The sequence below is a fragment of the Cucurbita maxima genome, unplaced genomic scaffold, assembly GCF_002738345.1.
Source record: "Cucurbita maxima cultivar Rimu unplaced genomic scaffold, Cmax_1.0 Cma_Scf00057, whole genome shotgun sequence".
NCBI classification, from domain to species: Eukaryota; Viridiplantae; Streptophyta; class Magnoliopsida; order Cucurbitales; family Cucurbitaceae; genus Cucurbita; species Cucurbita maxima.
Genome location: NW_019272073.1, coordinates 447,144 through 461,292, shown reverse-complemented (window position 1 = coordinate 461,292; position 14,149 = coordinate 447,144). Strand labels below are relative to the sequence as shown.

Here is a 14,149-nt window from a genome sequence, read left to right as displayed (position 1 = left end):
TTGGATTCCCCCTTCAAACACCATTAATTACCTTGTTGCTCGCATTTGTGATCAATGTAGATTCTTCCTCCTCAGGAGCCCCGACCAGTCTTTCCTTCCTTTTCTGTCTTGACTTCCTGTTCAGGAGTTTACTGTTCAAGAAAGGAGAAAAGAGAAAGAAGAGTCTTTCCCGCGTTCAATCAGGAGAATGAATCTTCAGTCTTTGTTTACAGTTCCTTCAAGCAAGAATAACAGAACAATAATGGAAGAAGGGAATAGAGTATAAGGTTACGGAGCGAAGCAATGAGACAGGGAGAGGACAACAACGGGTTACGATCATCTTCTTTATCTTTTACAGACTCTAACTAACTGTAAAGGAAATGGAGTTGTTCAACCGATGGGTGATTGTGCGAGCTTTGTTACGCGGGAGTTTGTCTTTCATTTTCTCGACTACTGTAAAGGACAGGCTCCAGAGATAAGCTGATAGTTGGAGAGGTAGGTTTAGGGGAAGGAGTTCAACTCTTGTTTGCAGTGAATAAATAGGAAATGAGCTAATCTTTCTTGAGTTTGTTTCGTCTTGTCTTTCAAGCTGAATCAAAGGAAAGAAAAGAGAAGAGACCGTAAAGTCAAATAGTTCAACCCGAGTGAAATGACCCCAAAAATAGGGAGAGGAGTCAACTCTAACGAATTTTTCTTACAGTCGAGGAAAAGAGTGAAAAAGAAGGATTGAATATGCTTTTCTTTGTTCAAGAATAGTGAAACCCGAGTTCAATGACCTCCAAAAAAAAATAGGTATAGGTTCAGGAGCTTGACCTTTTTTCTTAACTGTTCAATCTGGTTCAGTGAAGAAGTTCAGGCAATGGAATAGTTCAACCCGAGTTCAATGTGTCTCATTCATCATAAGGAGTTCAGTCTGTGTTTACAGTGAAAGAATAACGAACTAGTAGAACTTCAGGTAATATTGGTGTTCAGGTTCAGTAGCTCAGGGAATGGAATAAAGGCTCAGGTTACGTCATTCATTTACTCGACAATAAAGTTCAGGGAAGGTCATAGAGTATAATAAGGGTCCGAGGCAGTTAAGTTTGATTATAAACACTATTTATCGACTATAAAGTAAAGAAAGGTTAGCTTTACCTCCAAAAATAAGGGAGGGTCATATCGGTTCAGGAGTGAAAGAAGGATTGAAGGAGAGAGATAGTTTACGAGTTCAATCTGTCAAAGGATCATGAATCTTGTTGAGTCGAATGAATAAGGTTGAGTCTTTCAAAGCAGCTAATTCATCCTTGAACTGTAAAGGAGAATGGAATGAATCTTCAGTCTCCCTTCATTTATTCTTTCTATCATAGTAAACTCAGAGAAGGTTCAGGTTCATGAGCTAATCAAATCTTTCATTCATTTACTCGACGGGAAAGTTTAGGGAATAGAGTCTTTTGTTCCGGAGCTCAGCTGCTTTACCGAGTTGACGAGGGGAAGGCAATGGGCTTTACCGATAGGGAGAGGGACGAATTAGCTTTCGCAAATGCAATGTTGTCTCAGGTCTCTCTAGCACTTCATGGCGGATTCACTATCAAGTCAGACAAAGAAAGAACCTTCTTCAAGGCAAACAAGTCATAGGATGGTAGTAATTGAGGAGACACTTGATTGATATGGGAGAAAGAAGACTGACCGAGTACATAGAAGTGCTTAGGTTTCAGAACTGAGTCTGTATTAAGGCTAAGGAAAAGCAATATCTCACATCTCTCTCTTCTCTGAATCTTACTTACATAGGATACTAGGATGTTTGACCAGTAGAAGCTATTCGAACCTCTCATCACAGCACAAAGCATGCCATCCAATTCATTATGTAAAGCCTGACTCTAACAAGTAAGCAAGTAAACTAACATATTTCACCCTATCCTTTTGAGTTGTAAGCAATGTCCCTTCGCTTGATAAGACTTCCTATGATAGAAGGAATTTCAAGCTAGGACGAATTAGAAAGATTATCATCCCATCCTAAAGGAATGTTTACGTAATGGACAGATTGGACTACTGGAAAACAAAAACAGCTAATGGAAAGCAGTAATATTCTGCTAGACTAGTCTAGACCACTTTTGCAATTGAAGTGAATCCCTTAATCCGAGTATAGGAGATTACAATTTTTTATGGTCCTACACCTGCAGCAAGCACATTCCCTGGCTATAATCAAATGGCACAAAAAGAGAAAGAAAGACGGGCTTCAGTCCCCACATCATGATCAGGGGTGACGGGTCTATTCCACCAGCTGAAATGAAAGGGAGGAAGACAGAAGGAATCGAAAGAATGGAAAGCTGCCAAGGCTTATAATGATAGATGGAATAGCCGATTATAGTCAATATGATTTAAGGTGGATTGACTTGCTTACAAAAATTTCCTCGGCTTCTGGGCACAGTTGAGGGTAAAGATTAGGATGATTGCTAGGTCTGCTAAACTGGAATAGCAGATGATGGCCCCTTAGGGTAGGGCGATTGGACTAGATCGAAAGCCCGGAACATCCTTGATATCGTGAAGTGACCCTTGCGCTTAAAAGTACTGGAATACTTGACTGAGACCTTAGCCACCAATGTTGATAGAAAAAAATGCCTATTCCCCCGCTTTTTCAGACTGGTGAAGAGAATCTCTTAGACCGGGGGTTTTGAGATAGGGGTCCTTTAAGGTGAACTTATTCCTTACTAGTTAGAAACACTTTTTCATACATTCTTTCCAACTGACTATTCTCGGGCTTGAAAGCTTGAACGTGACGAATAGGCTGCACTTCTTTTTTATTACAATAGATGGAGTCTCTAAAAGCCTTATAGGAGCATGAGACTGAATAAGTATGGCATTGGTGTGAATGACTCTGGCCCAAAGGTTAGCGAATCCTACTTCCATTCTTTTTTAGGGAAAGAACCGACCCCAACCAACCAAGGGGGCTAGCTGCTCTTTTATCCACTGCTGTCTCTGATCGACTGCATTAGCACTTGTTGAATTGGTCTTCAGCAATAACTTTAGAGTTGTTCAAATAGAAATCAGAAACTGATTCAAATTATCTGGAGCAACTCAGCCCTTTAACATTCTATGATAAGATAAGGAACCACTACAAGGGGAGTAAGATTCAGATTACCGTGTTGATCGAATATCTCAAGGCAAGAACATTGTTTGAGATTCAAATCTCTCCACAAGCAAAATCGATCATGTCTAGCTTGAATGATTCTAGTTGATCAAATATCTCAAGGAAAGAACACTTGCTTGATATTCGAATCACTCCACAAGCAAGATTGATCATGTCGAGCTTGAATGATTCTACATGCAACCTAAACTACATAGAATTGCAAAGAAACTTAGCCATTGGCTAAAACAAATGCTTCTTTTACTATATTTTCCAAGTCTCTCACATATACAACATACATGACTTTATATTGCCTCAAAATGAAACTATTAAAGGCATTCCAAGAGTTGTAACATTCATACTTAATGGCCATAATTAACCATGATGTAATTGTAACCTATAGTAAATAAAAAGTCTTAAAATACATAAATGAAATACAATAACTCTAAATTACTCTAAATTGTAATCTACCCAAAATTTATAACATAAAACTTCATTATTCTTCAATGTGGCATGAATTGAAATATCTTTTGATAATTTCAACAATATTTTCTTCACATCTTCATTAAAGCATCTTGTATGATTGATGTCTCTTGGTTCATATCATTCTCCACTTCTTTAAGAGGATTCGTCCTCGAATCTATTTGTGAAACTTTGCTGCAAAAATTAAGTTATGGAAATACAAAGGACCTCACAACACTCTCTCATGAGTATATTCTCAAGGAATTTTTAGGCCACTCTTTTTACACTCGTTTACACAAATGAAGCTATCATTCTCACCTCTCAAAATTTTAAATAGAGCAAAGATTATATTTTGAACTTTGGGTCAATTAAAAACAAAAAAGATAAAAATAAATAAAAATCATATTCAGAAGAAATGCAAAAGAAACATATATCCGATCTTGAGCCTGAAGCTCTGATACCAAACGATAAGATAAGGAACCACTACAAGGGGAGTAAGATTCAAATTAACTTGTTGATCGAATATCTCAAGGCAAGAACATTGTTTGAGATTCGAATCACTCCACAAGCAAGATCGATCATGTCTAGCTTGAATGATTCTTGTTGATAAAATATCTCAAGGCAAGAACACTTGCTTGAGATTTGAATCACTCCACAAGCAAGATTGATCATGTCGAGCTTGAATGATTCTACATGCAACCTAAACTACATAGAATTGCAAAGAAACTTAGCCATTGGCTAAAACAAATGCTTCTTTTACTATATTTTCCAAGTCTCTCACATATACAACATACATGACTTTATATTGCCTCAAAATGAAACTATTAAAGGCATTCCAAGAGTTGTAACATTCATACTTAATGGTCATAATTAACCATTATGTAATTGTAACCTATAGTAAATAAAAAGTCTTAAAATACATAAATGAAATACAATAACTCTAAATTACTCTAAATTGTAATCTACCCAAAATTTATAACATAAAACTTCATTATTCTTCAATGTTGCATGAATTGAAATATCTTTTGATAATTTCAACAATATTTTCTTCACATCTTCATTGAAGCATCTTGTATGATTGATATCTCTTGGTTCATATCATTCTCTTTCTCTCTTTCTGGCTTAGCGTACCAGGGAAATGGCTCCTTCTTCTTGATAGCACAGGTGAGAACACTTCTAATGGGCTCGCTTCACCGATCTCTATATAGACTGCCTTTAGATCCCATTAGTAGACTAATTTAGTCAAGTATGCCAATAGGGGCTCCGCGCTTACTTACTTGAAGAGGCATATGAAAGATATTTCCTAATGGTATTGATGGACAGATTCCCTTGGAGCAAAGGAGAGAGAATGCTAGCAACTTCGAAAGACCCTCTTAGGCTATTGATATTGTTGGAAGAGTCGTTTTCCTGGATATATATATGCATCTACTAGTTTCATGGCGCCATACCCTCGCCGCATTATTGACTTTTCAGTCTTAACTTTAGCATTTATACAGCTGCGTCAGCAGTAGGCTTACAAGTTATATTCCAATTATTTCAAATTCACTATGGGATATAATATGAACTTACCTACATCCAACAATCTTTCATTTACTTTAGGGAAGGCTATTACATTGTATGATAGTTTAGGTGGTGGTATCATTCAAAAGAAAGAGATAATTGATATAATTGAACAACAAGTGAGGTTATAAGGTGATAGATAGAAGTATGCTGCGATAACTGGGGTATTTATCAACATATTTGATGAATCAAGAGATGATTCCCTGATATCCTTAGTAGATGAACAAAATAATCAAAATGTATGATATATATAGGTAATCTAATTTCAGTTAGTTATGGATTCCGATATAATAAGTGGTGCTTATCTACCATCAGTCAAATCACTGATGTACAAAGTCGTATTCCATCTCTCTCATATTAACGCAATAAAAGGGAATAAGAAAAATGTCGTCCTTTCATTGTAGCCGATTTAGAGACTGTACTGGTGAATAGTGTGATTGTTCCCTATGCAGCTGGTTACTTAGTGGTTCATCCTGGTAATGATCTGACTTCTTTACCTTTCTATTCGATACAAACCTTTTTCAGCGAAAATCACATGACATTCTATCCGAACTTTGAAGACAGGAGTCAAAGACTCTTATTTGAATTTCTCTTCAATTTTGAGGAATGTGTGAAAAAGAATAGTAAGCTTAGAACCGTAGATTTCCATAATTTAGCCCGATTTGATGGAATTTGACTGATTAGGTATTATGTTGATCATCTTAATAGGTATCAAATCAAACCCTTGGTGTGGAAGAATCGAATTTACGAGTTGAAAGTCTATATTAGCAATAATTGATTCATACGTTTTCGAGATTCTTGTACATTGTTGCCTCCCTCTCTTGCGTCATTGGGAAAAACATTATGCCCTGAATTAGGCCTCAAAGGTTCTATCCCACATTCTGATTTGGTTGTGTCTGATCTTCAGGGTAAGAAGAATGAGTCTTTGATAAACGATCTTCGACAAGATATCCTTCTCTTAGGTGGTGTGATCTTGAAGGCTCAAGAAATCAATTGGTATAAGTATCAGATTGATGTCGAGGATGTGATGACAGTGTCTGCGCTTTCCCTAAAAATTGTTCGTAAAAAAGATTTAGATGATAAGGCCTTTCATATCAATATCCCTACTAGAAACCAAGACACTTTTCTTAGGCGTGGCTATTATGGGGGTCATGTGGATGTATATAAGCCCTATGGTGAAAATCTTGACTACTATGATGTAAAGTCTTTATATCCTTTTATTATTCAATCCTATCCGATGCCTTGTGGTGTACCTGAATGGCATACTCATTTGGAGGGCGTTGGTTTGGATAGCTTGTTTGGATTTATTGAGGCCTATGTTGTATGTCCTACTCATATAGAACATCCATTCTTGCCATATAAGGAAGGAGAAATTTTGTACTTGAATCTTTCGGTAAATTCATTGGACTATGATATAGCGAAGAGCGTAAGTTCGCACGTAATTTAGGTTACCATATAATTCCTCTTAGGGAATATTTGTTTGAGAATCAGTCAAGTCCTTTCGAAGGTCTCATCTCCGACCTCTATGAAAGTAGACTAGAAGCTAAGAAAAGAGGAAGCCTATGACATTTGTTTACAAGCTATTAATGAACTCGCTCTATGGTAGATTTAGTATGAATCCAGAAAGTACAGTAACTAAAATTCGCAATCTAAATCAATACAAGGATTTGATGAAGATGGAGAATTTTCAAGCTCAAGCCAGGAATGAGATTCTTTCACCAAGCCAAGTGGGACTCAAGTAAAGAAAAGGTGAAATCCCATTCTTCAACCCCAAACTGCCTGCACTAAAACCCTTAGATGAAATTCCTCTTCAGTCTCGCTTCTTCTCCAAGCCAAAAAATATGTTCTGATCCCACCCAGGGAAGGTGAATATGCAGTGTGTCAAGAATAGGTCAGTCTTCCATTAGGGAATCATGGAGGAAGAGAAGTAAGAGAAGTGAAGACAGACTCAAAACAAACAATAATGATAGACTCAAAGCTCTCTCTTGACCAACTAGCTCTTTCATTAAGGAGAGGTGAGATTTGAACCACGACCTTACCCATTTAGTAGATCATGCCTCTGTCTCTGTAGTTTTTGGTATTTCAGCCTTCCATTTCCCATTTCTCTATGAATGAAGGAACGAATGGGATTTCTCCCTCTCCAACTTGACTAGAATCAAGGAGGGTCGGCCTGTGATCGTAGCCCGATAGCTATTTCTATGCCTTTCTAGCTCTCTAGTAGCTAAGTTACGAATAAACATCCTATGTTTAATGCTTGATTGATCTCTTATTACACTATAGAGTAGATGAAGAATAAAGTGACGGTGATTCAAATTCAATTACGTAGAATGAGATGAAGAAAGATCATGCTTTGAAAAAGTTCTTACAAAATGACCCTTTGATTCTACACACGGAGCACGCTGTTCTCCTCAATTCCCCTTTGAGGAACAAGGACGATAGCCCCGAGCATAAAGGTGTAGACAAGAAGTCAGCCAAACTATGAGAACTAAAAGAATGTGAGATAACTTAGTTCTTTGAAAGCATTCAGCTCTCAAATCATTCTGTAGGAGCATGGTGATAAGATGGCTCAGATTATTACAGGGATTACTTTCGAATTCGAGAGACCCATTGGGCTTGGGATAAGCGCGACCCTACTTATTTGCTTTTGGAAAAGAATACCTGTAATGGGTGCTAGGGGGGTGGTGATCCCTTACACTCAGCTATACTATACTTGAAGTGGCTCCATACGGTAGAAAAAAGAGAGTTGCGGGACAAAGGAAACCTCCTTTGGTCAAACTCGAGTAAGAACAAAAAGAGATTTCTCAAGGGATGGGGAAGAGAGAAAAAGAGGAAGGAAAGGAATAGAGAAAGATACCCGGAAGTTTAGTCTCATTAAAGGTTCAGGGAGAGAGTGTAAATGAACTAGCGGCTTTACCTTGGTCAATGAAAGAATAAATAGGCAGAGGTGAACAATCACTTCCTGAGAATAAGGAACAAGAACTCAAAGGTCAGGGAATAAAGTCAAAGGTTTAAGGTTGAGGAGAATTCATCTTTCTTCAAGAAGGACAGGACGGAAGATGCTTTAACCTACTTACCACCTTGTGAAAGAGTGAAATCAGGGAAAGAGAGAGTCAATTCATTAGCAGCTTTACTTTACCTTGTTCAATCTGGGAGTGAAGGAGGAAAGAATCCATAGGTTCCATCAGGTGAATGAGCTTGACCTTCTTCTCATCCAGCGGCTTGACTTACCCCTTGCTTGTTCAAGAGTGAAATCTGGTTCGTTCAGTAGTTCTGTCTTATTAAGAAATCTTGAATATTGATCTTTTTTACAGTGAAGGGAGAATGAGTAAATTCATTAGTATAGTTCAGGCAAGGAGAGGCAATGAATTTCATATGCTTTCCCTTGTGTCTGAGTTCAATGAAAGAATAAATAAGAAAAGGAGTGAATGAGAATGAATCTTGTCTTGCTTTCGACTTTTTCTTTGTCTTTCATTCTCTTTCTGTAAAGGTTAATACGGTCAGGTCATAGAGTCAAAGGTTTAGTAGCTCAGGTTCTAGTTTAGGAGAGAAGCTGCTTTACCTCCTTCAATCAGTCAAAGGGTTAAGGAAAGAAGAGATGAGAGACAGACCGGCCATATGTCCTGTTCTAATCTTTCTTCTTCTTTTAAAGTTCAGGGAGAGAGAGTCAATTCATTAGCAGCTTTACCTCAATAAATAAGGGAAGGGAAAGAACAGAGAAGAGACCGAGTGAAATCAACCACCTATTCTATTTACCAAGTGGTTGAAGGTGAAGGAGTGAAATCAGTCAAAGGTTCCGAAGTTCAGTTCGTAAACTCTTGCTTGAGTCTTTCTTCGGTTACAATGAAAGAAGGGAAAGAAAACAGAACAGACCATAAGTAAAGGCCAGGATAGAAGGGAAGATGCTTTAACCTTACCGAGTTTACTATGAAAGAAGGGAGAGGCTAAGGAGAAAGAACCAACCAAGCAGTGAGACGAGAACGAAGGAAGAGGATTTCATTGACTCAATTGGAAAGTAGCGAAGTCACCTTGTTTACAGTGTTTGAAAGATTGAAGAAGGGAGAGAAGCTAAGCTACTTTACCGAGTTCAAGAGTGAAATGACCCAAAACATAGGGGGAGGCGAACAATGTGAAAGAAGAAATAGGTTCCGGTTCAGGATTGAATGAATTTACGACTGTCAAGTCTCATTCATCTCTTTTCTTTTACCAACAGTAAAGGGTCAGGAGTTAAGTCGAATGGATCTTGTTTGAGTCTTCTTCTCCCCTACCTGAGTTTATTCAAACACGGTAAACTCGGCTATTAAAAGGTTCCAGATTGAATGAATAAGGGAAATAGATTCAGGGAAGGTCATAGAGGTTCAGTCTCATTAATCTTTCATTGTTCAATCACAATCAGGTAATAGGGAATAGAGTATAAGGTTCTAGTTCAGGGGAAGGTTCCGTCATTCATTTACTCTTCTGTTCCGAATCATACATAATAGCTTTAGAGTGAAAGGTTCACAATCACTTCCTGTTCAGTCTCATTAATTTGATAAAGGTAAAGGAGAGAGAGGGAATGGATTTAATCTGAATTGACACTCTCCTGTCAAGGTTAAGGTTAAGGTTCAGTCTCATTCTTCTTTCGTCTTGAAAAGCAGCCAATGAATTTCTTTTTTCACTGTAAACAAGGATAGATATTCAAAGGGTTTCGGTTCTGGTTCAGGTTCCTTCTTTCATTCATTTCCTCTCCTCTAAAGTGAAGGGAAGGGAAGGTCATAGAGTTTTCGCTCAGGGAATAAAGGTTTAGGGGCATCAGCGACCAGAAGGGGTTTCTTCCATCTGGTGGAGAAGTGGCTATTAAAATGAGAGGTCCAATGGAATGCGTGCGCAATCCTTTCGTTTAAAAGAATGCTGGGTTGTTTACGGCACAAGAACTTGGTTCAGCTTCAAGGATGGTGTTGTTCAGATACTGAGTGAGTCCTGGTTTCTTATTACTTACCCAATGGAAGCCTCAACAATATTCTCCACATAAACTCTAATTCGACGAGAGTCCTATCATGGAAGCAAAGATTAAATATCGTTTTGAGGGTTGCTTCCGCTCTGACTTATCTGAATGAAGAATGTGAGAGGAAAATAATTCAAAGAAATGTTCAGACTTGCAATATATTGCTTGATGCAGAGTTCAATGCTAAGCTTGGGGATTGGGGTCTGTCAGAAGTTTAGTCACACTGTTCGAATACAAGAGAAGCTACTATACCGGCAGGCAGGAACAATGGGATATCCTGCACCTGAGTATCTTTATTCGGGTATTCCCACTGAGAAGACAGATGTTTACAGCTTTGGTGTAGTAGTGGTAGAGGTGGCAACGGGTAGAAGGCCTCTTGATTATAATGGAATTGTGGTTGTTGACTGGGTCTGGTACCTGTGGAAAAAAGGGAAACTAATTGACATGATTTGTGTTGATGGGGAAGTTTGAAGGGGAGGAAATGGAAAGGATGCTGATGATGGGACTTTCTTGTGTGCACCCAGACAAAAAAGGTGAGCGCCGGTGAAGGAAGCTGCAAGGTTGATTAGAGATAGAAGCACCACTATTGCCGATGAGTAAACCAAGAGTGGGCATTTGACCTCTTTTACCTGTGAATCTGAAGAAATAGTGAATCTCGGTGGAGATCGTCCCAGTCTTGATGATGCACTGTATATGACCCAACCCAATTTATCTAAGACTTGCTCCAGAAAGGCCACAAACATTAACATTACTGGTCTTTGTTGCAGTTGGTATCAGACATGGTTGAAGCTTGTTAACCAAGACTAGTCTTCCATTTTTGATATTGGTGGAATTACACCTTTCAACAAACCTCAATGAAGAAGTTGTGTTTCCTTTAATATAGTTTTTTATAACTATTCCTCTGTAATGCCCGAAAATGAAGAGGAGATTGCTCTTGTCATTCATTCTCATTTTGACCGTTATGCACTTATTTCTGCTTCTTTACTTGTTGTATCATTTTTATACAGTCTCCTTATTGTTAAGACTCTTTTTGATTTAATAGTGTGAAACTGTATTAACGCTCACACCCCTACCAGTGCCTGAGCCCTTGGGGTGGAGTCGAGCTAGCCCAGATATAGTCTTTCAGTTCCTTTCTTATAAACCTGACTACTCATAACGAAAAAGATCTCGATTTATTTACAGACAGATATCGTGTGTACTGATTGACCAGATGCGACCGATATCTGTTGAGAGATGACAGACAGAAGAGTAGGAAGTAGTATATCTTTCAAGAAAGAAAATGATGTTTGTTATTTACAAGCAAGGTATTTGCCCCCCCTTGAATAAAAGAAGGGAAGTAATATTGATTGTATTGACGGATTGAGGAGTCATGCTTTACCAATTTCCAATACAGTTGATCCTGTGTAATTTGAGCATAAAAAGCTGATCTTTCTTTAGCACCTAGTCATGCATGTTGGCTGACCGAAGCACTTGTACTTCAATCGATTAACCAAGCACGGGAGATATTCGCTAAAAAGATAACCAGGATATTGAATGAATAAAAGGAAGGGTCGTAGACAGATGAGCCTTTGCAACCGTTTACAAGAGTGAATACCGAGAGAAAGAGACAATTCCATATGCCCTCAGACAGATGCCACTAAACAAGTAAAGGAGAACGAATAGTTTTCATGGATCGGAAAGACTAACTCTCATTCAAGGAAGCGGACCGTTGACGACAGCAGGCCGGGAAGGACAAAGACTACTAAAAAAGGCGAAACTCACATGTTTTTAGAGGTTGACCCATCCGACCCCTGAAACTCGCAATTTAGCAAAGAAAACCATTCCGTACCTTTTTCTCATGTCGATACCAGCTACAGATCAGATATGACCGGTTGAAGAAAGAAGAAAAGAGAAATGAACAATTAAGCGAGACTTTTCCTTAGAGACCCATGCAATGGAAGTTTGATTAGACAAAAGGTCTTTGAAGACCTCTTCAGCTTCCACGCTTATTATTGCTATCACCTCAATTTAGACCTGCTTACTTAGAATGAATATAAATAATGAAAGGCTTTACACAAGACCCTTACACAGGCCAGAGAGAGAGCCTTCGCTTACCTGCTTAACCGTGGCCTCCTATCGTATCTATATCCCCTTTCTTTCCTTCAGTTACATCAAGTCTCAGTTCCGCTTCCAACTATCGATGGGAGAAGGCTTGGACATATAGCAAGAAAGAATCTGAGGTATGGCATATGGGATATATGAAATGAAAGGCTGAAAACAGAGCTGGAGATGAGCGCTAGCCAATGGTTAATACTGAAGAAAGCACCTTAGCAATTACCAGTAATTCCCCTATCGACCTCAGTCTTGTTTTTTGCTAACTTGAGTAACGAACACTATCTCATTAAAGGCCGAATATCCATATATATCTTTATGGAAGAGAGTCGGCCCACTTTTAGCTGTTCCAGCAATTATGCCCGTTTTAGCCCTACCGTCCACCCCTATACAATGGAAAGGGGTACTTTTGAGAGCTAATGTGTAACGGATCAAAGTGACTGTTAGTTGGGCTGATCTGTGATTGGTCAAGGCGAGCAAGAGGACACATACCTCCTCCATATTCCTTAAATGGGCAAGACTCGGATACTGCATGCAAGAAGTATCAGAGTTTACAGTTCAATGAAAGAAGAAATTGGTGAAAGAAGGGAATGAGAAAGAATCAATAGGTGAAAGAATAAATGGGTTTCGGTTCCTAGCTTGACCTTCTATCCGGACGCTTGACTTACCTTGTTCAAGATTGAAAGAAGGAAAAGAATAAATAGGTTCAGTAGTGATTAAGCTCAGCAATGAGACTGACAGGTTCAGGATTGAATGAATAAGGTAAATAGGGTCAGGTCATAGAGGTTCCGCTTCAAAAGAGAAGCCGAGGTTCAGGAAAGAGCTACTTTTATTTTCTTTTACCTCCTTCAATCCAGGCCAAAGCCTTAAAGTCAAAAGCAAGAATCCGATAAAACAAGACCCCTACGTCTTTCTTGTAAACTAATTATTTGATTTGTTGATCCCAGCAAGGCTGCCACATCACTAAACTACCCAGGGATGTCTCTTGCAAAGAAGAATTCGTAGAGATTTTTCCAGAACCCCATTCCAGCCTACCCGCTGATATAATCTAGAATCCACTCTCTTCCTTTACTTAACTTAGTAGTATGCGAATAGTGACCCTATTTGTATGCGCATTCACAGGGCACGTTCCAAGATCTCCCGCAACGAGAACCTAAGACATGGTGGATTGATAGTAAGTTGAAAGAATAAATGGATCGATCATAGGTTGGTTGAATATTGAGTGTAGCTTAGGCTACGTCTTCTGTTTACGCGCTACTAAGCCGGCGCACAGGATCTTAGACAGGTTTCGTCCACTTTCGGGAACACCTTCTTACTAGCTAGTACGGTAAAAGCCTGATGCAAATAAACCAAAAAAAGAAGAGTTCTTTATAGATGAGTTGTAGTCGATTCACCCATTATGGCTCGTCTTAAGCTTAGTCACTCGCGGGATTCGGATAGGGGGAAGTCTTTTCTTAAAAAACTCGCAGTTCTACCCCTAATATATATGATTGATTTTTGAGATACTAACTCTTTGGTTGGATCGGACAGGGAACTTTTATAAAGATCTTTCCACTCATTCATCATACTCAAAGTCAAAGTCACCGCCGGCATGGGGGCTTGGAAAAAGAACGAGAATCAGTGTCGTGGTGGTACTACGAGATGGCGATTTCTTGTAGTATAAAAGAATAGATCTGCAGACCTATTGATTAACCATAGATGCGACCGCTATCTAAGAGAATCTCAGTAGTTCTTCTATCGTTCAAGGGCAAGGGGAAAAGATGTAGCGGCTTGCCTAGATCTCGTATTTCTCACGTAGTCCGTCGGTCAAACCAAGGATTCTTTGATCAAAGTAATATAGAGATTCTTTTTCTTTTTCTGGTATGTAGGCGAGCTAGGAGCGCATCAATCGGGTCTAAAACTCAAATAGGATCATCATCATGGCCCTTTTCTTCTTTCTTTTGTTTGTGTCCGGCTTTATTAGTGAAAAAGAG

The 14,149-nt window shown here is 38.8% G+C and overlaps 1 pseudogene; it reads left to right on the top strand.

The window, feature by feature from the left end:
• The first annotated feature begins 14,095 nt into the window (after positions 1–14,095).
• LOC111471767 overlaps positions 14,096–14,149 on the top strand; it is a 1,296-nt pseudogene continuing 1,242 nt past the window's right edge.